Raw genomic sequence first — 27,577 nt, 5'->3', positions numbered from 1 at the left:
CGGCAGTTCAATCGGAGGTTATTGTCAGGACCAAACTCTCTTTTTTCGCTTGTTATCAAAACAAATTCTAAGCTTGTCTCCCCTGTTTCTGGCGGGTAGAGCCATCTGACTGTGATCACGGATATCTGTGGCACTTGTTCTCCCATCTATGCCCTGGAAGATAAGTCCTCCCATATCCACAGTTCCCGGGATTACTCATTCCTCCTGGATGAGGCCTTCTAATTCTTCCATTTTATTGCTCGTGTTCCTGGCATCAGTACAGAAATACTTGAACTGTTTCTGCCTGGTCTTATCTGAGCTCTCAGCCGAGGAGGTGCCGTCCCTTTGCTGGCTGGAAGGCTTGCCAGACGTCGGTTTTTGGCAAGGTAAGTGCTCTCCCGTTCCTTCCTGCTCTCTGCTCTTCCTTTCTTGGTTGCCCTGCTCCTACTGCCATGGTCATCCTCCTGCTTTATGTGTATTCCAGGCAGGGTGCAACTAAGGCCGAGAAAGGAAACACTCACTGAGACAGTCCCAAGACCTGTCCACAGGGATCATCGCTATGTATCTTTCTTCCTCCTGGTAACCTCCTTTTAATATTATCCACTGCAAACTTACTCTTTGCAAGTTCTTTATCCACTTTAATTCTGTGATCCCATCTTCTCTAGGTTAGCTAATAATTTCCCATGGGTACTTTACCTGATAGCTCTTTAAATCTAGACAGATGTGATGCAATGCAATGCCTTCGTGCAGGAAAGCCACGGCTGGCTCAGTGTCTGACAAGCTACCTTCGGAGAACCCATATTGCCTTTTATTCCATTTTTCCATACATCCCAGTGACTTTATCTGTTGTCCCATTTAACGTAAGCTCAAAAACCTTATATATGACAGAGGCCAGATTATCTACCCTGTATTTACAGGTTAAGATACATGCTTTACAGTCTTCAGTACGGTGGCAGTGCCTTGGACTGACTACTTGCTGCCAGTTCTGCTCCTTCATGAATCAATTCTTCCAGAACTGAGGCAGAGGTGAGCTGGCTCCTCACAATTTCAATGCATTCAACGGTTAGAGCTTTCTTCCCACCAAGGCAGTGGTTGCTTCCATTTCCATACTGCCATTCCCCTGCTCAGAAATGGCATCCTCACCAATGCCCATGCAGTGTTCAGGCAGTGTGAAGGCATGGCAGCAGCCATCTTCCCCCCCATTCTCCCATCATACTCATCCCAGACTTCTGTTGTAAAACCCACTTGCTGGTTGTGCCACTGTCAGCCCCAGAAGACTAGTGCCCAAAGTTCCCGGGGAAAAGCTCACATTTAAGAACAAGTCCTTTCCCACTAATGCCTTTCTGTGGCAAAACTTTCTTTGCAAGCCCAGATAGCCTGCTCACCTCCACTGTGCTCAGTCCTTGCTCTGCAAAAGGCGACCACAGAACTGCTCTGAATTTCACCCAAGTCTTGCTTCTCTTTGCTCATCTTCCCCACCTTGGCCTGGACACCCTTGATGTGTGAAAGCAGAAACCTGGTCACCACTCGTTCCTGCCAGGAGGGTCCACACCTCTTCACCTGCTCTGTCCTCTCTCGGTCTTGTCTGTGTGCCCTGGTTCACCTCAGCCTGTTTCTCGGTTAATGCTCTAATTTCCTGCTCCCTTCTTTTAGGACCAGCTGCTGTTTCCTCTTGATGGCCTACCTTTTGTTTCTGCTCCCTGAGCTCTGGTGCTCAGGTAGGTCTCCGCTCCATTTTCTGTGCTTCTACCCGCCTCCTTTTGCCTTGGGCTTCTAACCCTGTTTCTGAGGGTGTCAGTCCTTGTTCAGACTGCCCTTAGGGTCTTTTCACACAGCAGGTACCTGCAGTTCTTTGGTTTTCTTTGCTTCTTGCTCCTTTTCTATATTGTTTTAAATTTCCCATTTCACTCCACCACAGTCTCCAGCTGTTTCTATACTTTTGGGTCTCCCTCCCATGAGGCTCCCCTGACACAGCCCTGCTTCCCTTGCAAGCACCAGGAGGACGAGGTGGTGGGCAGCTCTGGGATCAGAATAAGGCTATTCTTTTCTAGCTGTTATCAGCCTCATCCCATATATATCGCCTCTGTTCTTCCTTTTCTGCATGGCTGCAAGTGAGAGGGGAGTCAGGCCATGCAATACATGCAGCAAAGGCTACACCACTTTGACCCTTCACCACAAGCAGCCCACTTAGAAAAGAAAGAAACTGCAGGACACGTTCAGCCACACAACAGCTGGGATACTGAAGTATAAGATAGCCATCCCATTCAAAAGCTCAAAGATAAAAATCCTCCTCCAGTGGCACTGTTGTTTTCAGGAGCACCTTAAAGACGCTTTGATTTTTCATTTCTTATGTCCTTGTTATACAAAAGTAATGGAACAGCTCTCCACACAAGCACCATTAGCTGCTTAACACATCGGGGTCAGAAGGAATAAAACCTGGGTTTATGGCTATTCTTTGGGCCCAGCTCATCCAGCTCTGCAGAAATGTACCAAAATCCAAGGGACACACCACCCCTGTAGCCATTTCCATGGAAAAGACCATTGTGAGCTGATTTTATCATGATGACTTGTGGGTTTCATCTGATTTCAGCCTTCTTTTGAGCAAAACAGAATACATGAAGTGCAGGCTCCAAGCTCATTATAAACAGGGTTCAGCAAAGCTGCCCTCCTGAGCCACCCAGGCATACAACAGTGTAATTTGTTTTGGGAGATAACCACAAGGAATCCCATGCACAAGCCAAATTCCATGAGATGAAGGATTTGCTTGCCTATAGACAAGTCTATCAAACGCAGGGTAAGTCAGACCCAGATGTCAGACCCAAAACCACAGTGCAAACCATTCAGTGTTTCCCAGCAGTCATGCACGTTGCCTTTTTTCTGCTCCTTGCCTCCTGGCCCCTGGGATGCCTTGTAAAAAAGTTCCACGGTGAAACCAGCCAAAGGCAAGAATTTCCAAGAGATATGAAAATAGCAGAATGCAAATTTTGTGGAGGCTTGAAATTTCAAGTGATTTACCAGTGTCAAACCCGTAAAATCAATTTGGCAGGTGTTCACTGGTTAAAATTAGTTTTAACTGAAAGCTGGAGGCATTATTGTGGGTGTCTTTGAGCATTGTTTTGGATGCACAAGGCATAAGCATGACTGTGTGCATACAGCGCCTGCATGCATGTTGTAGAGTGTAATCCTTCTTGTGTGCCTTGTAATGGTTTTTGTGCATGCTCAGAGATCTCTGCGGACTGAAGCCATGTGGCTGGTTACTGCAAAACAGTATTTGCAGAGGTTTTCTGGCATTTAAAAATCCCTGTTTTGTTATGGTCCTGGGGTGGTCAGTGTGTGGTCAGCAGGGTGATGGCAGCAGGTCCCTGCCTGGCCCCTGCCTGCAGGTCTGCTCCCAGGCTAAGCCCAGCCCAGGCAGCTGGGTTTGAGGGCAGCGAGGGTGAGAGAGACCTGATGAACTTGTGGCATATAAAGGCAAACGGGTTTTGCTTGCCCTGACCGAGGCAGCACGGTCTGTGCTGCTTCCCCGTGGTGGAGCTGCCCTTCCCTCAGACCTGACTGCCTGTGGGCTGTGGGGTGGAATCACTCTGTACCCCTCCTGCCCCAGACACTGTTAGCTGCCCCCCCAGCTCCTGGCTTTCCCTGGCACTTCGCTTTCTAGGTTTGTCTCCACTAAGCATCTGGGCTTCTCGGGAGGGGTGCACAGGATTTCTGTGGGAGGGTGGAGCATGGTACTCTCCAGACAGAGCTACATGACACAACCCCATCTCTTCAGAGAGGCACTAGGCACTGCCTGCATGGACCACCAGAGCATCCTACCTGCCTCAGCATTGGCTGTGCACGCCTCCAGCAGCAATGGGAGCAGAGCACATCACGACCAGTTCCTCCAGCTTCTCCCCTGCCCACATAGGAGTAGGAACATGTCTTCTCCTGACTACTTATTCCTTTTCCCAAGGAGCATGAGAGATGCAGGAGGGGGATTCGGGGCTGCCACAGGAGGAAAGTGGCTGTGTTTTGCAGTGGTAGACGTCAGCGGCTGCACAGAGAAGGGGGTCAGTGGGTCTGGGGTGGACATGAGTGCAGACCTGTGCAGGCCCCACACCCCACCTTGTGAAAGAGAGGAATAGGTAGAACTCCTTCTTCATCCTGACTGTGCAAGTCTCACTGATAGTGTCTGCCATTGCAGTTCAGCCCCCTGGTACTCCACAGCCCCCCCTCAGACCCCCTTGGCCTTGGATTCCCCTTGCAGGACCTGCTTCTCTATTGCCTTGGGCACTTGGCTGGGAAGCCCAAAGCCAGTGCTGGAGGACTTGTCTGGAGGAACAAGCATCCTGCAAAATCAAGCAAGAGGGCCTGACTCTGCCCTTGCACAGCAGGCCAGCGGGGCACCATCTCCCTCATCAACCTTCATGAACTGAGAAGGGTCAGACTCCAGCTGCCTGTCTTGCCCTTTCCTCAAGTGGAGATGCCATTTCATGACAGTCCTGCTGTCACCAGAGAGCTGCTGCACAGCACTGCCTGCACATCCTGCTGTCTCTTGAAAAACCACCACATCCAGTGACCCTGGTACATCTCATCTACCTGCACAGCTCAACTGTGCCACTGCCTGGCGAAGTCCACCCCAAGGAGGAACTCCCACACTATGTCTCATCCTCCCAGAAGACCCCAGTGAAACCCAGTGGAATCCATTATACAACCCGCTATGCATTCCAGCATCCCATCACCTGGGCAGGAGCACCGTATGCAGCAGTGCCAGCAGACTCTTCCTCCCTCTGCTATTCCCTCCTCTCCCCATTCCTCACACCCAGCTGGTGTCCTGCAGGTGACTTCTTCCCACCAGCAGATCATCTGGCAGGGACTCTGCCTGATGCTGCCCTTGGCCAGTGCCTGCTGCAGCAGCGAAGTCAGGTACTTTTGGGAGCTGATGCTAAACATGCCAGCAGCTGGGTGGCCCCCCCTCCATCATGGTGCTGTATGGTGGCAAGGGCCCTGGGCTGTGCAGAAGCAGCCTTCAGAGCTCAGGTGATGAGTCCTTCAGCACATTTTGCATGAGAAACTTCATGAACTCCATTGCCCCTGTGAAATCCTCCTGCCATGTTCATGTCTGACCTCCTCCCTGCCCTCTTGGCTTATGGCTGGAAAACAAACCCTTCCCACCTCTCCTGCTGCTGCTGTGCAGTGGGGCTGGAGCCATGGGAGGCTCTGATGGTGCCTCTGCCTCTAGGCTAGGTACCACGTCCCCAGGCAGGCTGGCACCTGGGACTCCTTTTGGGGGTTTCCAGGCTCTTTTGCTCAGGCAGGCCCCTCTCAGACTGGCTAAGGCTCTCCAGACCCCTGAGCAACCCCTGCTCTCCTTTGCTCCACACCTCCAGCATGGACATCCACTCTCCATCCACTCCTCTCCAAACACAACATCTCTGCCCAGCTTCCCATCGTGCTGGGCTCCTCTTCTGCCTGGGGCATCACCCCCTTCCCCAGACCAAACCCATTCTCAAAGGCTTCCCAGGGAGCAGAAGCTGCTTCAGGACCCCAGGCCCGTGGGAGATGGGTTCAGCAGAGCAAGACATGCCCAGGTCCAGGGGCTCTGGGCTGGCTCTTCAACAAGCAGCAGCAGGGCTGGACCCACAGCACTCCTGTCCTCACTCCAGGGTCAGCAATGAGCCCGGAGGGCAGGGCAGGGACCCCTTTATCTCCCCTTTGGAAACTGAAAAAGAAGCAGAAATGGTTTTGTTTTCATTAATATTTTTCTTCAAAAGTTTTCTGGCTTCCCTTCCCTGTCTTCTGCCAATATTTCTTTGAGGGGGCGGGCGAGTGAGGAGCAGGGAACGTCTGGCAGGTTTTTGTTTTCAATTCACACAAACCAAATTTTTGTGTGTGTTTTTTCTCTTTCTGGAAATTCACTGCAGACAGGCACTTCCTGCAGAAATCATCATTTTCAAGGGAAGAATACCTTGCAAAGACGTTTTGTCCCTTTCGGTTTGCCCCAGGTCTGCAAAACCCTGGCCCAGGCTGCTTTGTGTTCCTGGTCCTGAACCAGCCCGTGCACTGGCCACCAGCACCAACCAGCACCGTGCTCCCACACCAGCCCTGCCCATCCCATCCCTGCCGTTCCCATCCCTGCCCATCCCATCCCTGCCCGTCCCATCCCTGCTGCCTGCCCCCTTGCTTCCAGCATGCTGCCTCCCCACGCTGCCCATCGCTCCTGGGGGGCTCAGGCTGCCTTTGTCTGGCTCCCATGAAGTCAAAGACACAGAGGGAAGCTCCAAGCCTGGGTGATGGATGTGACTTTTGGGTTTGGCCAAGAGAGGGCTCATGCCAATAGGTCCCCACCATGGTGTCCTGCCCCGGTGGGGCGGAGATGCCCTGCCTTGGCAGAAGGCCGCTCCAGATGTTTTACAGCTATTCACCTCTGGTTTTCTCCCTGCTGTCAGTGCTACCACCTGCCTCCACAGTGCTCTTGAGGTCAGGCAGGGTGATGGCTGCAGCAGGCTGGGGCATCTGGGGAGAGCAGGGGCATCTGCAACTCGCAGACCCAGCATCGACTCTGGCCTCTCCCCACCCGGGGTCCCCTGTCAGCCCCATGCCACGGGCCAAGCAGCATCGGCCACACGTTGGCCCATCTGGACCTGGGCTTCCTCAAAGTTCCCTGGTCCCAGAGTCTGCACTGGCAGGCAGGTGCGGAGGTAGCCAGGAGTGTGAGGTTAAATAATTCATTCCTCATAAATCTTTCCTAGAAACATTTTTTTTCTTCCCAGGGAGACACATTACCACCTTGCACATACAAACCTGACCAGGAATTATAAGAGTGGGTTTCTGCAGCAGCGAACGGGGCAGAGAGAAGGGAGAGAAGGGAAGGAATAAAATATAGATTCTTGAACTCAGACCTGGGAAGCAGCAAAGCATCAATCTTGTTAAAGGACTAGTGTGGACTCTCCAGCCAGCCCACTTCATCCTGACTCCTGACAGGCCCCAATGATTTGTGCCTGCTCAGCAGAGGAGAAGTCCCATAACTCACCCGCCAAGACGGCGTGGGATGGAAGCGCGACCCAGCAAGCAGGGAATGACTCACCGCGCGCCGCATCCTGCTGTGGCACTGGGGCTCCCCGCACGCCAACCGCCCACACCAGCCAGTGGGCTCCTGGGACAGGCGAGGGGTCCATCCCCCTCCCGCACCTCCAGGGTGGCACAAAATCCTTGCAGAGCCTGGCAGGATTTGCTCAAAGATTTATGGGGCTTGTAGTAGTTTTAGCCATTGCACGGTCTGGGTTTATAACTGGGGGCGAAATTCCTGGGTTGTCCCAAACTACTGTGCTGCTTGCCCCAGGAACAGGTGCAGCAGCTGTCCCCCATCTTGCAGGCTGGAAGGATTCGCTCTTTACACCCAGCCGTTGATAAACTGGAGGAATCCTGCCACTGCTTCTGACGGTGGCGGGTCGAGCCCGTAGGGCTCTGCGGAGATGTGCTGAGCATGGTTATCATCTCCGAGATGGACGGTACCTCTGCTCTGAGCCCTGCCCGCAGGCACCGGGACTGCATCGTTGATTAGCACAGAAGCCTGAGCAAGGAGAGGAAATTCTCCCTGGAGCCCTGCCAGGGCAAGTCCGCATCCAAAAATACATCCTGCCGTCCTGCTCGGAGCCCAAAGGTTTTTGGAAGGAAGGCTGCAGCTGCTTCGCATGCAAAAAATAATAGCAGCCCTGAGATCCCCACATCCTCATGAATAGCACTGGAGTCACTTTCAAATCACAGCATTTATTCCAAAAGAGAGATGGGGAGAAGAAAAAGAAAAAGACACACATGCACCACCACAGATCTGGCAGGCAAACACAGCTCCAGGGCTTCTGTTTGCCCATCACAGGAAGATTTACTAGGGGAAAAATATAGGCTGATTAATTATGCAGCCGGTTTGGTCCATTATATCATAAAACCCAGCTGTGTAGGACAACCTTGGAGATGCTACCTCTCCAGCATTATCTCAGCCCGGAACCAGGCGCCTGGAGCCAGAAGAAGCCGTCTCGGCACTAAATACTCGCCACCACGCGGAGCGATAGCATCTTCCGAAACCCACCTTTTCCATTTGAGATTAGGAGTGCAGTGAACTTTGATATTGTACCACTGCTAATTTCAATCGGCAGGCCCCTCGCTGGTGTCACCGGAGGCCTCGGGTTCATTCAGAGAGCTGCGGCAGCTCGAGAGGGGAGGAGGGAAAACAGCCAAAGACTCTCCTTGAATATTAATGAAGCATCAAAGCTTTTAGCTGCATGGCCGTGTCTGAGCGCGACTGCTCTCCAGGGCTCTGCTATGCTTGGCACAATAAAGCCTTGGTAATTATTTCCAATAACTAATTTAGATTATCATTAGCCCCACATTGGAGGCACAGAGAATGCTGCCCTTTCAAACACTTGAACCACTGAGCCTCAAAAATAAAACATTCGCTCTCTGCAAAGAGATCTTTGCCAGCTCTAATAAATTAGAATATATTTGTGTGCGTTAGCGCCTGTGGTGGCTCAGGATAATGAGAGCAGGTTGTGTCTGGGAACAGAGGAGAAGGCGGCACCTCCTCTGCCCCCCGCCTCCCCCTGCTCTGCACAGTGCACATTCCTTCGGGCCCCAATTTGTCCCCATTATCCTCCTGCACCCACCAACCCCGGCTCACCCAGGCCTGGCAGCCGACCCTGTCACAGCCACTAATAACCCATAAATCATTCCACGCCTTGGAAGAAAATTTCTACACGGTGTTAACAGCCCCTGTGCCCCAGCGCACACCGCAGCCCCATGTCAAGCTGGGCTCTGCACCCCATGGCTGATGCTCTGCCCTGACCCTGCTGCCCTCTGCAGCCAGGGGGGACCGGCAGCCCTGCTCACCCCCCCTGCAGTGCCCAGCAAGGCTCCCCAGCCGGCTGTGCAGCCATCGCGTCCAGCCCTGGGCACAGCCAGGAAGGTCCCAGCGCTGTGGTCCCCAACACCGTGGGGCTCCTCCAGCCACTGACAGGCAGCTCTCTGCCTGCCTGCCCACAGAGCCAGCCCCCTCAGCAGGGATGTCCCAGGGAGGAGGTGGGAATGAAGCACAGCTCTGGCCCCACACCAGCCAGCTGACCTCCGACTTCCCCAAGGTGAAGGAGAAGCTCTGGGTGCCCCCCCAGAGCCTGCCCTGCACCCCTGCCTGCACTGGGCAGACCTGCCTGTAACTCCTGCCTCTGCCACCGCAGGGGCCTTGGGACCTTGGGTGAATCACTCCAGCTTTCACAGCCTCCGTTTCATCAACCGTGTCATTAGGCTAATGATAATTAATGCCTACAAAGGGCTTTATGCTCTTCAGCTGGAAGGTGATAGTGAAGGGTAAATTATTGTTATTACCATAAACACAGGGTACCTACCACTTACCACGGGTGGGACCTGCTTTCTGACTTGCCTCAGCTCCTCTTGGATTAGGACCAGGGTCAGGTGTGAGCTTCGGTTCCTCCATCATTTCCAAGTGAACCTGCGTTTGAGACAGACACGGCTGGGGTCTGATCCTTTCTCATGCAAAGACTCAAAAATAAGGGTTGAGCTCATTTCAGGGAAGCGCGCGTGGTGCAGTGCTGCTGGGGCAGGATGCGAGAGCCTCCTCCACCATCTCCATGCCCGTTCTCCAAGGGGACAATCGCCGCCTTCTCATGGCTTTGGCATCTACCCCTTTAGTGGTGAAACCAGCTGAGCCGCATTCCCTTTCTTTGGTACATAAACGCGTGTATGTGCGTGTGTGTGCGTGTACATCGAAAACACACGTGTGCTAGGAAACGTGTGCATTCCTGGCAGGGATGCAGTGGGCAGCGTCCGGCAGGTGTGCAGGCAACCCGCCCTGCTGACCTGCCACAAAGCAGCCGTGACCCAGCACAGCCACTGTCCTGGCAGCTGCAGCCATCCAGTGTCCCCATGTGCCACCCACAGCCGCTAGCAGTAGGATGTGAGCAAACCCTCCAGCCCCGGGGGGGCACCCCACATCGCACAGTGCAATTCCACCTGTTCCAGATCTTCCTGACTTCCACTTGTCCATCCCTTTCTCCATCATGGCCACACATGTCAACATCTTTCCATCATTGCCACACCACTTCCCACTTTTTTATTAAACTTGTTTGTGGCTCAAATTTGGTTGGATGGTTGATAGATGCCTTTTTTTTAGGCTTGTGCTCCCTAAGGACAGTTTCAGTTTTCATTAAAAATCTTTCATCAGAATGAGCCAAAATTGTCAAAATCTGTTTCTGGTTTTTTATTAAAAACTGAAATCTGCAGTGGGGAAAAAAAAATATATATATATATATATATTTCCCTTCCTCTCTTCCCACCCCTCCTCACCGTTTTTATCGAAATTCTCCCTACAGAAGATTCCTGTTGCTGATCTGTGGGATCGCCTGCCGTGTAGGATGGAGTGGGAGCTCATTTCTGCCAGGCGGAGAGAGCAGGAGCATCCTCTAGACATGCCACCTCCTCGCCAACCCCACAAGCACTGCTGAAGGCTGAGAGCAAGTTCAGATCAGGTACGTGGTGACTGCTGCCATCCTTGGCCATTGTGACCAAGTTGGGACATCGGCAGGAGCAGGATGGCACAAGCAGGCGCACTGGTAGCATCTGTGCCCGCTGGTGGGCTCTCCCCAGGGCTGTGTCTGGCTGCATGGCTCATCTGCTCCGTCTGCCCACCCGCTCCCAGTCTTTGCAGAGTCAGAGCAATGCTCTGTGTGTGTGTGTGTGTGTGTGTGCGGATTCTGGAGGTCCCAATCCATCCTCCCTCTCGGAGCAGGACTGTCCCCAGCTCTAGGTCAGGGTAGGCGTGGCTCTGCCTAGCCAAGTCTCACCAAGGATGGAGAAGCCTGTGCCTCTGTGACCCTCCTCAGAGCTGCACCACGCTCCCGGGGAAAGAGGTTACCCTTGTCTCCAACCTGGGCCTCCCAAGCTGCACTCCGTGGACACTGTCCCTTGTCACTGTGTCTGCCACAGCCAGGAGTTTGGCTCCATCATCTCCGTATCTACCCTTCAAGCAGCTGCAGGCTGTCACCATCCCACATTTCCCTGGCTAACCCAGCCCAGCTCACTCTTGCTCTCCTCGCAGGTCCTGTGCCCCAGGCCCCAAACCACCCCTTCGCTTCAGTTTCCCCACATCCCTTTTGAACTGGGGGCCCAGCACTGGACACGGTACTGCAGATGCAGCCTCACCCATGCTGGGGGGGGGGGGGAGGGGGGGATAACTGCCCTCCATCTGCCGGCCGTGCCTGTCCCAGCACAGCACAGTGCCTTTGCCTTCCCTGCAGTGAGCGTGGGCTGCTGGCTAGCACTCAGCCCAGGCTCCACCAACCTCCAGGTTCTCCATAACCCGCTGCTCAGCCAGTCGTGTCCTAGTCCGGATCAGTGCACAGGGCTAACCTGCCCCTGGTGCACTGCTCTGTACTCCTCATTGCCCTCAAGAGAAATCAAGCAACTCCGGTTGAACCACTTTTCACCAGCAGCTGGACCAGCCAGCTGGTGTGCACCCAAGCTCGCAGCTCCTGATTTCTTTCCATGCTTGACCTGAAGCTGCCCCTCAAATTAACCTCTAGTCAAATGCACCGTTCCTGCCTTGTGTCGCAAACCAGGCATCTTCAAAGACCTTTGTAATCCACCGTTCACAGGTGGACCAGGAGCACCTGCCACTGCTCAGAGGGATGCTCTCCAGCCCCACCGCTGTCAGTGCACCCCTCCTGCCTCCTTACCACAGGGCCACGTTCTTGGTTCATGCCATATAAATCGTTATCTATGAAATGTAATTACCTCTTCTCCTTCCCTCTCCTGCCCTGGTTCCTCTCTCTCGGTCCCAAAGTGATTTCTTCCAGCCCATGTTAATGTTCTTAGAGGAAATGGGTTATCTTTCCTATCTTCCCATATGTGCAAAATCTCAGCTCCTACCCCCCTGGCTCAGCACTGCATACTAATAGGGAGGAGGCTGAGATTGAAATGTATCAAAATGCAAGAACTCAGCTTTGCTTTTGCATCCTCAGAAGCCTTATTTTGCTTTTTGGGCCAAACATATTGTGCATTTTCTGTAACAATGAACTTATCACACTTATTATGATAAACTGAGAAGGCACTTTCCAGAGTAGAATAAAATCCTGCAGACTGACTTCAACTCCAAAAATATTTTTGGATACACGTACATTTTTCCGTGGCTTTTCTGACAAGGGGAGTATGCTGTCTGCAGCTAGTCTTTGTGTGAGCACAGCAGCTAAGCCCCAAGCTATGGGACCTCTCGCTGCTCCTCCATGCGCTGGGTGTGGGCAGGTGATGTTCTGCCCTTGCTCCCTGGGCACTGCCACAGCATTAGTTGCCCTGCATAGGACTCATCTAGAAGTCCTGGAAAATGTTTATTTTGCCACTAGGGTAAGTCCAGTCCCAACCCTGTGACCATCCAAGGCACAGGGGCATTTCAGCCCTCCACCTGCCAGGACATCCCAGCCAGCCTGTGCAACAACCCACTGAACCGCACTGCAGAAATCATCCCCCTCTTGAACGCTGTCCCTTGGGTTCCTGATTAGTAGGAGGCACGGGAGAGCCTCTGGAAAACTAAGCCAGGCAGATACCCCTGTAGCTTTGTTCTCTTGCTAAGCAAGATGAGACAAGAAGTCTTGTTCTCCTAATGCCCCACCACAGCTAAGCCGCCACCTCAAAATCCCAGGCTAAGCAAACATCTGGCAATTACAGCTGGAGCATTCCCTGCATGGCAATCAAAGAGGATGGTGAACGCATCCCTCATATCCCACACTGGCCAGCTACATCCCAAAGCATCTGTATCTCCTTGACTGCACTCACCCAGTGCCACCTTGACCTGCCCGAGTCACCTTTTGCAGACACTGGGTTGCCCATTTCTCTGGACACCAGAGATCCCCCATCACCTGCACCCATCACATCCCCACCAAGCAGTGTCCAACCACCTGTTTCCAGGGACCATGAGCAGAAATGTGCTTAAAACCACACCAGATACATTAGTGTTTTCCTTCTTCTCACAGACTGGCCAAACCTGGGAGGATGCTGTGGAGACAGATCTTCAGGATGCAGCAGCCCACAGCCAGCTTGTCAGCCAGTCCCCTTTAAGCACATTTGGTGGCACGGGGAAATAACCACCGAGCAAAACTCTTTGGAGTTAATTCCTGGGAAACAAGAGTGCCACGCCGTGGTGAGCGCCCAGCAAGCCCGGAGAGCTCACCCCACAGATCCCGCGGGCAGCCACTCCAGCCCACAGCTTCTACCGAGGGCAAGAGCTGGGGCAGCAGGAAGCTGTACTTTGGCACATCACCTTCATCCTTCACCTTCAGAAATGAAGCGTGCAGAAAATGAGAGCAGAAATGCCTTTGCTGACAGGTTTGAATTAAGAGATTCCAGCTTTTTATAAACAGTCTTCGGATTTCCTGAAAGTTACAGTGCCAGGCATCATTTGTATGCAGGATGTATTCTAGCTCAAAGGTACCAGAACTAATGCTGTCCTGTTAATGAACTGAGTGAGTAATAGCCATGGGTATAGAAAGCTTATGTCTGAAACTAATCCTAGTTAATGAATCTATTGTTACAGGTATTAAATGGTGACAGGGGGTTTCATCCATCAGCCCTCCATTAATCACAGCGTCCCCGCCTATGCTTATTATTTAGAAGCCAGCAAAGGGATCTTAATGATATTAGTAATAGACCGGTTGTGGTACGTGACCTAGGACAAGCCGGGGATTTAAGGTGATAAGTGTCTGATCACATAAGGCCTTTTAGAGGTGATCCAAGCAGCTTTGCTCTCCATGGCATGTTATCTTGTCTCCGCCAGCTTGCTCTGTGCAGACAGTGCACTGCTCCGAGAGCATCGGTGTACAGAGCCACAGTGGCCATGCTGGGAGCCTCACCTCATCTGCAGCTGCCTGCGAGGAAATCCAGCGACTGCACAGGGGTCTGCCCATGTTCTTCAGTGACCCCCTCCCTGCAGACATGCACCAGGTGCCCAAGCGTGCAGGGGCACAACATAGGGCCTGACTATGCCTACAGGGTGCACGCATGGGCACAGGATGAATTTGTCTGCACAAGTAGCCAGGTGCAAGCCCACGTGCATGAGCACAAATACCCACACAGCCTCGGAGCAAATGACTCAAAGGTTTCTCTGGAAAGATGTGAGGAGCATCTGATATTCAACGCTAATTCTCCATCTGGACACTCTCGGCATGTATGTTGGGACAGGATTCATCTCATCATGGTCCCATAAAGTCAGAGATATTTCAGCCCAGCGAAGGGACACCACTATCTCCAGGGCAAGGCAGGCTTTCTGAGCAGGCCAGAACTATGTCTAGGGTAAAACAAGCCACCACCTTCAGGGATGGTCCTCTGCTGCCTGCCTGTAAGGCAGCTTGCATGGTTGGCTTCAACTGCATGCACCGCTTTCGGTTGCTGATGGTGGGAATGAGTCCCAGCTCTACGATTCTTGGCTCCAAGCAGGTGAGGCTGCATCTTATGAGGGTTTTCAATGGGGCAATGGATGGGTAGGTCTGGGAGAAGGTCTTGCACTGGTGGGTTAAATAGTTCCTCTCCAGTCTTCTCCTGAGACTACTGTGCCATGAAGATTACTTCTCCTGAAGATTGCTGCAGTGGCCCTGGGTGAGGGACATACCTGGAGCCACTGCAGCAAGGCTCAGTGGCCACCACAGTAGCAGCAGGGTCAGCAGGTCATCCTGGTGGGGTGGGCAGGGATGCCACCTAAGTCAGGAGCCTTCCCTCAGGATGTGAGTGCAAAATCCCAAATAGAAAAGCCTACAGTAAATGAACAACCCAGAGGTCCCCATGTCACTGCACAGCTTTCACCTTCAGCCACCACTGCAGTTCATGATCTGCTTACAATTTCCTGGTGACAGAGAAAGCTCCCCGGTTAGGTGGGTGCCGTAACTGCAGCAGCCCTGGTCAGCTGCTGGAGCTGATGGAAATCAAGGGATGCCCAGACACACACGGGCAGCCACAGCGCTGGAAAAGCAGTGGTCCCAGTGCTCAGTGCTTGGGTATCCACTGCCCCCACAGAGCTCCCAGCACGTAGGGAGCATCTACTCACCAGGCCAAAGCTGTTGGGGACAGGATATGCTGATCTGATGGCCAAGTGCAATGACTTCAAAAGGTGGCCACTGATTCACCTGCTCAGGGAAGACCACACACTGTTGAAGAATGCTCCAGCAGAGCTGGAGCAGAGCTGGGGGCTGGGGGTGAATCCATTCCTCTCTCCCATCAGATTGAAAGGAAGAGGTGGATACCCAGCACCTGCCACCATGAGAAGCTCTTGGGGAGCTCTGCTGTCAGGACATCTTGGGGTCACCCAGGTGATGGGAGGTGAAACTACATGGTCCAGCAGCCCTGGAAATCTGTGACCCTCCCCTCTTTTGTGGGAAGCCAGGAACTCAAATGGGCTCTAAGGTCATTTGCAGAAGAGGGGTTGCTAAGGTCTGGACTCCCCCCAGGGCTCCTTCTGTCTGCAGCAGAGGAACCTGCTCTGGCAGCTGGTGTGGGAGACCTGTATGATACGCACTGTCCTGCTCCGGGGAAAGAGCTGGGCTGTAACAAATGCTGTGTGTCCAAATGCGGGCTGGGCATCCTCAGTGTTTCTTTCCACCACTCCCATTTCACAGGGTCATCGTGCGGTGCATTAACACTGACAAGGCAAGCACAGACCCTCTCTGGAGACCTGCAGAGTTGATCTGTCCCTTTCTATTCTCTGCAAAGACTCAGAGCCTCGAATTTCCATGAAAAACCAGGAGAGGTAATCTGTCGCTCGGTTATATTTTTAGGTTAATAACAGATGTGTAAATATATATATGTCTCATCTTCACAGGTATTCAGAGCCAGGAGCTCACCACTTGCCAGTGTTTAAAACAAGCTCAGAGCTAACCTGATAAGCTGAGTGTAAACCCGGGCTAGCCTGACACCTTGCTTTGCCAACCATACAAACATCACCCTGGTGCTCTGCTGTTTGCACGATGCAGCCCCGCATGGCTGGAGCCCAGCGGCGAGACTCAAGGCTTTAGAGCTTGCTGCTCTGTGGGGCACCAGCCCAGCCCTGCTTGCTCCCCACAGCCTGCTCTTGCTCTGCTGCCCAGGCTGAGGTTGCGGGGCTTCCCAGGACAGCTGACCCCAAAATCTGCCCACAAGCAGGAAGGGGAGCCCTCCAGCTGAGTGCTCACCCCAAGCCCTCCTGCCACAAGAATGATGCCTTTTGGGGGATATGTTTTCTCATGGTGTCAAGAAACCATCCTCCCTTTGCTGCCTGCTCCAGAGGGAGATGAATCATGGCTCCAAGGGATGCATTGCCATGCTCAGGCCCCCCAAAACCAGGACACTGCCTAGAAATCTCTTTATAAAAGGGTAAGAAACCGTGGTGCCTTTGCTTTGTCAGTCTGTACTCACAGCTTTCTTCCTCACCAAAGAAGAAGGAGACTGCCTTTATCCAGCAAGGAGAGCTGAGGTCCTCCCATCGCCTGCTTCCAAGGGCTGAGGTTTTCAACAAAAACCCCAGGGCTGCAGGGTCTGACGAGCAAGGCTAAGCCCTGGCCAGGCCTGGCCAGAAAAAAAGAAGCAAGGTTTCACCTCCTCATGCTGCACATGCCCTGGCATGGAGCAGGTGGATACCTGGTCTCCAGCAGTATCATGCTGCACTAGGACAGCAGCCAGCAGAGGAGGAAAAAGGAAGAGGAGAGATAATTATTAGTGATTGAAACTGATTGCATGAAAGAAGGACAGATGTTTCTTGTTGTGCTTGTGTGCCTGAGGCTACAGAACCATGCAAGGGACCAGGGAAAACTCCTTCTCAGCCTGGGAATGCTGTGGCATTGAGCTGCATTCAAACGAGGACTGAAATCCACACACATGTTCCCTCTGACTCTTGCAGATTCATACAGGATCTAGTTAAAATGCCAGTCTCCTCGTTTCCCCTGTGCAGGCAGGTGATGTCCATATAGGCACCTGTGGGCCACAGGGTTCTGCAGAGATTGCCCAGCTTCCCCCCACACCCCGAGACGTGCAGCCACTCCAGTAAGGCCAAGGTGCTGGGAATTGATGGGCCTGGAGACAGTGCAGCCAGGTCTGGCAAAGCAAGCAGGGGGTAGAAATTCTGAGCACAGCACCGTATAAAGGCACAGGGCTGAAGGCACGGAAAGGTCCTGGCCATCCTGCTCCTAGAGCAAAACAGGCCTTGCTATGAGAGCAGGAGGATTTACTAGCCATTGTCCTTCGTTGTAGCACCCAGGATGGGGGAACCTGCTGTGTTTTCTTTCAGAAACTATGGGTCACCAAGGGGGAAAGCCAGCTGGTGTCCCCACCAAGCAGAGGAGTTGCTGTCGGGAGGACACAAAGCCCCTGTGGTGTGGTGTGTGGGCTGCAGTGCATGTTTAATGCTATGAAATATGTAAATAGAAGGCTTGTCTTAGCAATGTTACTGATGATGGTGATGCGCTTTTGGCACCAGTTCAGATAGCTTCAGTGCCAAGGCAGGATGGAGCTGGAGTTGTGTTAAGGGGGCTGAGAAGGGGTCTTGCCCCACCATGATAAGGATCAGCTCCCTCTAGCATGGCAGGGCTCCCTTGGGATGATCCAAGCTCCTCCCCTAGAGCCGTTGGGGGGACCATCCATAGTCAGATCTGCATCAGTTTCACTTTAAATAGCTGTTCCAGCACCTTAGTTTAAAGGGAGACTTTAGGGAAGGTCCGTGGGAGACAGTGGGGCCCAGAGCCATGTGGGTCTCGAGGAGGAATAAAAGGGACATTAAATGAGCAAGGGGTGCAGCGGGCTGGGGGAAGGTGGCAGCTCAGCCCTGGAGGTGCCAGCATCGGCACATAACCAGAGGACCCGCAAGAAGGAAAGGACAGTCACCACCCCAGCAGGTCCCTGTCCCCGGGCTGACCGCAGGGCTCCCCAGGTCACAGCAGGATGGCACTGGGTGCCCCGAGGATGAGCAGGGCGTGCTCCCCATCACCCGTGGGGTGCCGGTATCCCACCCCTGGAGCTCCTTCCCCACCACGGGCTGCAGCGGCCTCCGGCGCGGAGGGGCGAGGGCTGGGACCCCATCCTGCACCCCGGCACGGCAGCGGGGCCGGCTGCCCCCCCGCCGCTCGGCCCCTCCCGGGACCGCGGCGCATCCACGAGTGGCCAGTGCCCTCTGGTGGGGACCGCGCCGCTGCCGGGAGACTCCCGGTTGCCACGGAAACGGGATGTTCGCTTCGCCGCGCCGCTCCAGCGATGCCTTCGGTACCCGCGCCCGGGCGGCGGCACCAGGGCGGGCAGGGCAGGGGGGGCAGGGAGGGCAGCTCCCACCCGCAAACGGGCAGGTGCTGGGGGCAGACGTGCGGGGAAGGCACGCACCTGGCTGAGGGCGCCATTGCCTGTCACTTACCCCACCACGAACCCCCATCACAGTCCCTCCAAGAGCACAGTGTTGGCCTTTTCCCACACAAATCCCTGGTCCTGGGTGTCCCAGTTCCTCTCCAGCAGTTCCCTGGTCTGGCACCACACAGAGGGAGATCAAACACTCAACTCTCCAGTCGGGGGGAAAGCAGAGGAACTGGCCCCCAAAGTTTTTGCCACCTGGGGAAAGGGCCTACAGGCTCCCTGGTGCCTGGGCACTTGCGTGTCTCCTCCCTACTTTCCCTGGATGTTTTTTGGCAGAGCTACAGCAGGGCTCAGTGCAAGGACCCCCTTCTCAGCCCAGCGCTGACAGTAAGTGGGTCCCTGCCTCTGTGCAGCCCCAGGAAGCTGCCTGCTGCCCCTGTCTGACACTCAGTCCAAGACTGGCACGTTGCACTCACCCAGTCCTAGCCTGGCCCCTCAGGCTGCAGGACTTCATCCCTTCAATGGCTCTGCTCCAGCCCAAGGATGCTCCCCCAACTTACATCTCTTTTACCCCACGCTGTCTCCAGTCAGGTGCATCCTGCACCCAGGTATGGCAGCCCTCAGCTACTGCCCCACGGGCCAAAAATGGATCGAGAACAATGGGGTGGAGAGACCAGCCCACCCAACATCTACCATACATGGGATACATGGGATGTGCTGCCAAGGCAGGCCAACCTCTTGGTAAGGAACCCTTTGGCATCAGCTGTCTCCTGCCGGCACTGCAGCTCCGTTGGTACAGGCATCGCGTCAGGGCAGGTGATGCGAAATGAGAGCCAAGCACAGCCCCTGGGCCCCTCTGGGTCTTGCTGCTGGCATGGTGCTGCTGGCGGGGAGCAGCCTGTGGGACGGAGAAGAGCTGCCAGGGCTTGGAGCTGCCCCAGGGCATCACCCAGGGCATTCACGTCCTCCACACTTTGCGTGGGAGCACAGATGCAGCTCTGCCATGGCGGCTGGGCCAGGACAGCCCAGCACCCATCTCTGCACCTAGCAGAGAAGCAGCATGGAGCACACAGTGTACACAGGCATCTCACTACAGATGTCCCATGTGCTGGGCGGGAAGGTGAAGCACTGCAGTCCACATGCCTACCTCTCTCCCACCTCACCCCAGGCTCACAGCCCTGCTCCATACAGCTGCTGCCATGGCTGGACTGGTTTTGCCTGTACAGCTCCACACCAGGACCACAGGCCCTGCAGGACAGCCAGAGGGACATCCTGCTCAGAGGCTCAGCGCATCCACCATCCCTCCCTGCACACTGCACCGGGAGCCCAAGCCGGGCTGTGTGCGCTGCTGACAGCTTTGCTGTATCTCCATGCATTTCCTGCAAAGAATAAAACCGTTCACAGAGTGACAGAGCAGCTGAGGCTGGAAGGAGCCTCTGGAGGAGATGGTCTCCTCAGCGCATCCGTACATGTGCGTGTCACCAAGTGCATACCTGTGCACACGTGTCTAGACATGGTGTGCATGTGTGTCCATGTGAGTGTCTCTCCCCCTGCAGCTCTCTGCCTGGGATTACAGTTCTCAGCACAAAGCAGGCAGGCAGCGAAGTTCTGTAATTTGAAAGAGCTGCTTCTCCAGACATCAGTGCTGCCTTTCAAAGCACATAAAAGGCAGGCAGCTCATGAGCAACCAAAGCCCACCTCAGGGAGGCAAACGTCCTTCTACACATCCCCAGCCTTTTCCTGTGACGTGTGTGATCTTTCCCACTCTCCTTGGCGTGGGGGTTTGAAAGGCTGCTATTGTACCGAGCCCATTTGGGAGCATTCGAGAGGATTAGTGTGCCTGGGAAGGGGCTTGGCTCCTGTCAGGGCGCTGCTGGAGATGTGTGCCGCACACCCCACACTGCAGGGAGAGCAGCCACGTCCCAGCACTGGCCCCATGGGCCTCGCGTGTGGGGGTGTGGGGAGGAAGAGCAGCAGGGTCTCAGCCCCCCAGCACTGCCCCGACACCTCCCCGTTCTGGCCTTTTGCAGAGACCAGTTTGCAGCCCCAGTTCCACTTGCAGCAGGCCAGGTGAAGGCTGCGCACCCTGCCTGGGGCGGGATGGCTTGACCTGTCCCTGCGCCGTGCCAGGCTGGCACTGAAGCAGACACGGACCAGTCTTGGCAGGGCAACTGAGCCCTGAGACCTACGGGGGGCTGTGCCAAGTCTCATCCCTGAGGATCTGATGCACCCACTGGACCCTACCTCTCTGCTTTGCAAACCTGCTTTGGCTGCATTGACCACGCTCCAGGAGACCTGTGGTGTGGTGCAACATTCTGCTCCCCAGCACAGTGCCCAAGCACTGGGCTCCTTCCTGAGCCTCCAGCAGGTGAGGCCGCCTCACAGGGACTGCAGGAGGCCATGCACAGCCCCAGCTTCAACCACCCATGGCATCCCCCAGCCCCTGCAAGCTCCCAGCTACCCGCCAGCTCCTGTTCCAACCTTGGCTAGCCTCCTCTGCAGTCTCCCAGGACCAGAAATCACAACCTGGACCAGTGGGAAGCTCCTGACAATGGTTTAACCACAACCAAAGCCCTTCTGCAGCAAGTTTGGGGTTTAGGAAATCGCTGCTCAACTTGTGTCCTGGTGTTACTTGGTGTTCCTGACTTGTCTCAAAAAGCCTTTTGTTCTCTCAACTCTTCTCCTCTCACATTGGAGAATAATATTTTCACTCAGGTACTGAAAATAGATCCTGATGTTTTGGCCAGCAAGTCTTTTCAATTACTTGCTTATGTTCCTGGATGTAATTGCCTGGCAGAGTTTTGGCCCCTGTGCATAGGGGGGCAAGGGTGTGTGTGAAAAAAGACCCATTAATCTCCTGCAGCAGACCTAAGCACATTTTGGCTGCACTGTCGGAGTCCAGACAAGATCCAGAAGAGATCAGAGGGTGAGCACAGAGATGGGACGACCCCTCAGTCCGGTGCCACGAGGATGGGCGAGCTCTGGAGTCGGCATCCCCAGGCTCAGCAGCATGCAGCTCCCTAACACACAGCAGCAGGTTGGTGCAGAGCCCAGACCCCTCCCCAGCAGCTCGTGGCAGGACCTGAGCTGTGTCCCAGCCTGGAGGTCTCTGACAGTGGATGAGGGGTGCCAGCAAGTGGGGTCAGCAGCATCAGTGGCACCCTGCTAGATACAGTAGCAGAGGAAGACCCCCAAAGTGCTGCAGTGCCAGAGATGGGATTTAGTTTCTGGGGCTCCCTGAACTCCCAGCTTTCCCACTCTGCAGCAGCTGGCCAGGCAAGCACCTGGAAGTCCTGATGGTCCCAGCTGCTGAGCATTCTTCCAGGTTGCTGCAGCATTGGGCCAAGACACCCCGGGGAGCGGGCCAGCCTGGGGATGCCGACAGCCTGCCAAACGGGCAGCAAGGAGCAGACGATTCCTGCCAGCCTGGTGGTCCATCTGGCAAGCTGCGGAACGGTTTGGCAATCCCCGCTCTGCAGCAACCTGTGTGGCAAGCTGCTGAGGACTCAGCGAGCCTGGAAGCCATGGGTGCCCATCTGCCGGCCTGGCAAGCGCTGGGCAGCAGAGGAGCCCCGGCTCACAGCTCTAGTGGGGTGGAGCTGAGAGGCAGGCAGAGCATCCCGCAGGTTGCTGCCAGGAGTTTCAGCAAGCTTGGCAGGGGCTGGAGAGCCCCAAACACTGTCTGAGCCACTCTTATATTTCAGGAAATCAACCTAGGGAGGAAGCTCCCTTGCCCATCGGGAAATGACAGTTCTCGAGGCTGCAATTGCAAAGTTAGCCTTGTTATCCACACCTCCAGCCAGGCCGTTACAGCTCTGTACCGATGGCTGGTGCATCTTGGGGACCTGTGGCCATACACTATCTCCTGATGCTCTGGAGATCTGCTGCACCTGTGGCACTGCCTGCACCTCCGCGCACCCTCCGGGGACCAGTCACCCATGCCACCTGCCTGGCTCTGATGCTCAAAACCACTAATGCCCGCAATTTCCCATTTCAAAGCTTGGCAACCCATCCAAATCGTGATATCAAGTGTCAGGGCTCAGTGATGGAGCTGCTGGGTGCACCGAGCCGCCCATCATCGCAGCCTCGGTGGAGGTCATGTCGCTGCTGAACTCCAGCATCTCCCCATGGGCTCTTCCAGCTGCGGACCTGAACTTTTTGGAGGCACAAGAAGTTGATTATAAACAATGGGGAAATAATATCTGTCTCCTCATAGCCTCAGAAGTATCATGGTAATTTTCCTTTGGTTTTCCCAAAACAGCTCACCCTCTGGCGCAGACAGCGTGTGTGAATCTCAGCTGGACGTTTCAAACTATTATGAACATCTAGAAAAATGGATGTAAGCAGTCTCTGCACTGGCTATAGCAGTTTCTTAAACTATTGATGGCTTACTAATAAGCATCAGGATGGAAACAGTTATAGCCCAAGTCCTGCAAATGTTCCACACACAATAAACCTGAAGCTGGACTGTGCCCCCCTGGGAGCAGAGGTGCTGGCTGGCTCAGGGCTAGCAGGGTGCAGCGTGGTTACCCCTGAGCGAGATGATAGTGGAGCCTGAGGCAGTGGGTCTGACGCTGCTGGCACCACTGCTGACCTCCTCCCAGCACAGGGTTTTCACAGGCACCCAACGCCTGCCCAACAGATCACTTCCTAACCTGGGTTCAAACCAGCTCCGGTTCCCTGCTCTTGTTCGGAGGATGCTCTCAGCGCCTTCGAAGGAGGTTTGCAGGAGCAGGGCTGCTAACTTCTGGCTCAAGCCCTCCCAGTTACCACACAACCCAGCTGTCCTGGACAGTCTGTGCCTCCACCCTTGTCATAAACCCACCATCCAAGGAGCAGAGCATCCCAGGGCATGTGGCAGGAGACCTGTGTACACCAGGGAGAGTTGGGCCACACACATCTGAATTCCCCCATAGCATCTGTCAGGGATGGCAGTTGTTTTCCAGCCCTGTCTCCTCTGCTCCAGAGACGATGCTGCTCAGCCTGGGCCCTGCAGCAGGACCAGGAGGTGAACCCTTCGCAGGCCTTGGGGCCAGATGAACAAATGTAATCTGCCCCAGAGGCACGCAGGGAGGCTGCACCACACAGTGCATGGTAAAGGACAAGGCTGGCATGGCAGATCATACTTCCTTCGGTTTTGAAAGAGCACACGTTGCAAGCTTTTCTTTTTTTTAATCAGCTCTTGGAAACTCTGTCTCTTTCTACCTCCAACAGCCTGAATCCCTGCCCGCATTTCTTGTGGTTTCAGCTGGCTGTATAAACGCCTGTACTGGGGAGAAGAAAGACTGTTTGCTTCTCTCACATGAACCACACTCTCCAACAACAGTTGCTAATAATTCATGCCATGATCAAGTGTGTGTAATTCGGAGATATTTCACCTTGCGAGTGTGCTGCCACGGGGAGCAGGGGCTCCCAGGCGGGCTGGATGGCAGGAGCTCACCTCTCCCCTTATTGCAAGCAGGAGCCGCCTGTGAGAGGTCTGGCAGGATTTATTGCCTCCTATAAAGGGGCAGTAGGTGGCTGCTCGCTATTATTACAGGCTGTATTTCTCTTCTGCAACAACCTGCAGCTTTTACCCCTCCAGCAGGTTGCTGCAGCCGTCCCTTGCTGGAGCCTAATGGTGCAGACAGAGCTCAGCCCAGGCTCACACAGCTCCAGCCTCGGCTGCTCGGCTCGGGCATGGGGACCTGCTGTGGCGGGAGCGCGGGGCACCACGGAGCTGCAGCCCGGTGGGTGCCAGGGCACCAGGTGGCCACAGGACCGAAGCCTCCCCAGGGCACCTCTGTCCTCCTCCTCCTCCTCCTGTTGCTGCCAGTCTGCCCATCCCCTTGGAGGGCAAAAGCACAGCAAACAGGACCACGTCATGGTCCAGGTGCTCAGATATGGGGAGAGCTGTGATAGCACAGCCCTGTCAAGGACAGCTTCCGTGACTTCCAGGTGGGAGATTATAACAAATGAACCATCCATATTAAACATGACACCATCCATGCCACAACTTTGGCTGTTGTATGGCTAAAACAGTCAACCTGCAGTCTTTCTTGAGTCAAGGGGTAGAAACCGAAAGCTTTGCATCAGGAGTGTCTGTTCTGGATGTTCCCAACTGGTCTTTCTGCAATAAAACGTGTAGATCAAGTAGAAAATGGCAGGATTGTGCAGAGTCTGGAGTAGATCCGGCAAGTCACTTGGTGTAACTGGTGACTGTAGCAGGGAGGTCCCCAAATTCTCATGCTCCCTCAGTTTCCCCCTCTTGAGCACTAAAAATTGTCCAGCACCAAAGACTCAAACTACTTTATTTCCTAAAAAAGCATCCCTCTCCTCATCTCAGAACAAGCTCTCCAACCCATCTCCTTTTCCTTTTCCCTCGATGGTCTTTAAATACAGCCATGTCCAGCCTCCACAAAAATCAACCTCAGCATAACCCACCGCCCATGGCCAGACCAGATCTTCTTCCAGGCTCTTGCACCTGACGATGGGTACAATTGAGAGTCTTTTTGGAAGGAAGGAGACAAGATAGCTGGGAGCTGTTTGAGTCAGGAACCAGGTCCCTGGGACGTGCAGCCTGCTGAAGGCAGCACTGCCCCTTCCCACCTCCACAGCACTGCAGCCCCAGGCCCATGGAGAGCCCCTCCCTCACCGGCAGCAGCATGAGGGGTTGTTGCTGCACAGGTCGGTATATTGAGCAAGGAAGGAGCACTGGCAGCAAAGAGCTGAAGTGGCTAAAATGAAGCTAAAGGAAAATGCAGGTTTAAGGAAAGTCAACTAGCACATGAAAAGGCTGGAGTGCACCTTGAAAAATATAGGAAAGCAGAAGTTTTCTTTTTCTTTTCCCAAAGACTGGAAGAAATTGTCTTCTGAAATACTTGCATAAGCACCAGCCTCCCCTTCTAGTGAAGGAGCCCATGCACCTCATCACCTGTGCTGAGCCCAGGGCAGCTTCGACCAGGCGTGGGGCAGGTGACACAGCGTGGGGCAGGTGACACAGTGTGGGGCTTTTCCTGGGCACAGGGGTGTGCAAGAAGGTTTCACAAAGGTGAAACCTTCCAGGTTTCAGAGGGACTTGAGAAATCTGTGGCTAACATCGGTACTCTAATAAGCTCACTGCAAATCCGGCTGTCTCTAATTAATGGAGCCTCACGCTAATGTGCTCCAGCAGCGATTCGGAGCAGCCAGGGAGCCTTTCCATTACTGAACAAATATGGCTGGCCCCGAAAGCAAAGGAGCAGCCTGAGCCCAGGCAAGGTACCAAAAAACACAGCAGCTAGGGTCCCCTGTAGCATCACTCACACCTCTGTGCTGCTGCCTCCTGGTGAAGCACCCATGCCACCAGCTCTGCGGCATGGCAAGAACTCGGGCAGTGAAACTTTTAGAGGCAGGAAAGAAATTAACCTGCTGTGGTTACATTTTAAATTTTCTAGCTGTGCTGAGTCAGTATCGGACTGGGTCTTAGCATATTGGCCCGAGTTAGTCCCAGCTGGGTATGTTAGAGCATCCTCTCAGATGAGCTAGAGGTGGGAATGGCAGTCACAAGAGTTTTGCTGCTTTTACCAAAGCTTCAAAATTGTCCTCTCTGCTTAGGCTGAAAAAATGCCCCCGACTCCAACAGTGCTTTGTCTCAGTCCAGCTCCAAGAAGCAAAGACCTCTCTGGTTTTGCAGAAGGATCATCTCTCCACTGCTCTGGGCATCAGATAAGCCCAAGAAGGAGATCCCTCAGCCTGTACTTCATAATCTGGCACAGAAGAGCCAAGGAACGTAAACCTCCCCCAATCCCAATGCAAGCAGAGCTATCTGGTTTCCCAAGGGAGGCTCGTGGATGACCACGGCACCCTGAAGCCTCTTCTGGCTTCTGGGTGTCCACACGCAGCCCCAGCTGGTCCCACCACTGCCCAGGCACCATGGGAGCCCATCCGTGTGGGGCTCAGCTGGGCAGCGTCACCCATCACAGAGCCACATCCCTGCGTGCCACCACAAGGAGACCCACCAGGAGCCCCCGCGCCTGTGCCCTCTCCAGCATGCAGCCCCACACGGGTCACCCGCATGCTGGGGCAGAGCACGTGGAGAGGTCTGTGTGCAAGGGCTATGTGCTGTCTCAAACAGGGGAGAATGTGGATGGGGGTGAATTAATCTGGATGTGGATTTGGTTTAAAACCTTTTCTTCTGAGGATGGTTTCCCCCCAGGGACTTGGTCGGGCAGCCATAGCCCTTGCAGAAAGCAAGACCCCACTCCTCCCACGGCAACTTTCACTCTACACTTGTAGACCTGGACTTGCTAAAAGCTTTTCAAACTGCCAGGCTTTGGGGCAAGTTCACCAAGATTTTACCATTTTCAGATCCAAGCCAGTCTCCTGCAGGACCCTCTCCTTTCCCAGACTGCCTCGTTTCGTGCAGAAGGCAGTACAGTTCCAGCGCCAGCACTGCAAAGGCGATTGCATCAGGTCTGACAGCTTTGAGCATCAAGCGCTGCCTTGGATCACCTCATAAGCCCCTGGAGAGCTGGGCACAAGCTGGGTCACAGCCAGCCGTAAGGGCACGCAGGAGCAGCGCTTGCTTTCCTCCTGTACCCCATCTCTCTCATCCCCTTCAGCACTTACAGTCTGTTTTTCACAGCTTCACCTACTTATTTCCTTCTCTGGGACTACGACGAGAGTCAAGTCCAGACCTTTGAAGATTGCTTTAGCTGGAAGGGAAAATAGCAACTAGTTTTAAAACCTTGATATCACTAATTCCATCAGTTTCAAGAAATAAGTTTTTTCCTACCCTTTGTTTCATGTTGTTTTCCTTTTCTCTTCTAAGCATTTTCTCCCGCCTCTTTTCTCCTTCCTGTGCCTTGCCACTGAAACAGTGTACGCTGGAAGGGCAAAAGCAAGACTCCAAAACTGCCTTTTCTTCATTTCCAGTTTTGTCAAAATGGAAATGTAAAAAATAAGCTTCTCCAGGATTGGTTGGGGTTTTTTTTCTTATTTAACAAAAGGCACTCTTGCAAGGGAAACATAACTCTGAGCAGCTGTGCTTCCAGGCTGCTCAGCACCACCAGCGTGTCTCCTACCTATGAAAGCAGATGGAGAACCATGGTACCTGTGAGGCTTTCATCTCCTATCTGTTTTTCTCTCTCTTTCTCATGAGTATCATGTGTTTCTTTCATCTTTCAGACTCGTAAGTCCCACTGGAGTTGTCCCATGCATTGCTGTACTTCAGCTCTTCCTCTTCAGACATTTTTCCCATATACCATCAGTATCCTGAGATGAACTTACACATCTGCAGATCACT

The sequence above is a fragment of the Falco peregrinus genome, chromosome 3, assembly GCF_023634155.1.
Source record: "Falco peregrinus isolate bFalPer1 chromosome 3, bFalPer1.pri, whole genome shotgun sequence".
Classification (NCBI taxonomy): Eukaryota; Metazoa; Chordata; class Aves; order Falconiformes; family Falconidae; genus Falco; species Falco peregrinus.
Note: the sequence above shows the minus strand (reverse complement) of the source record.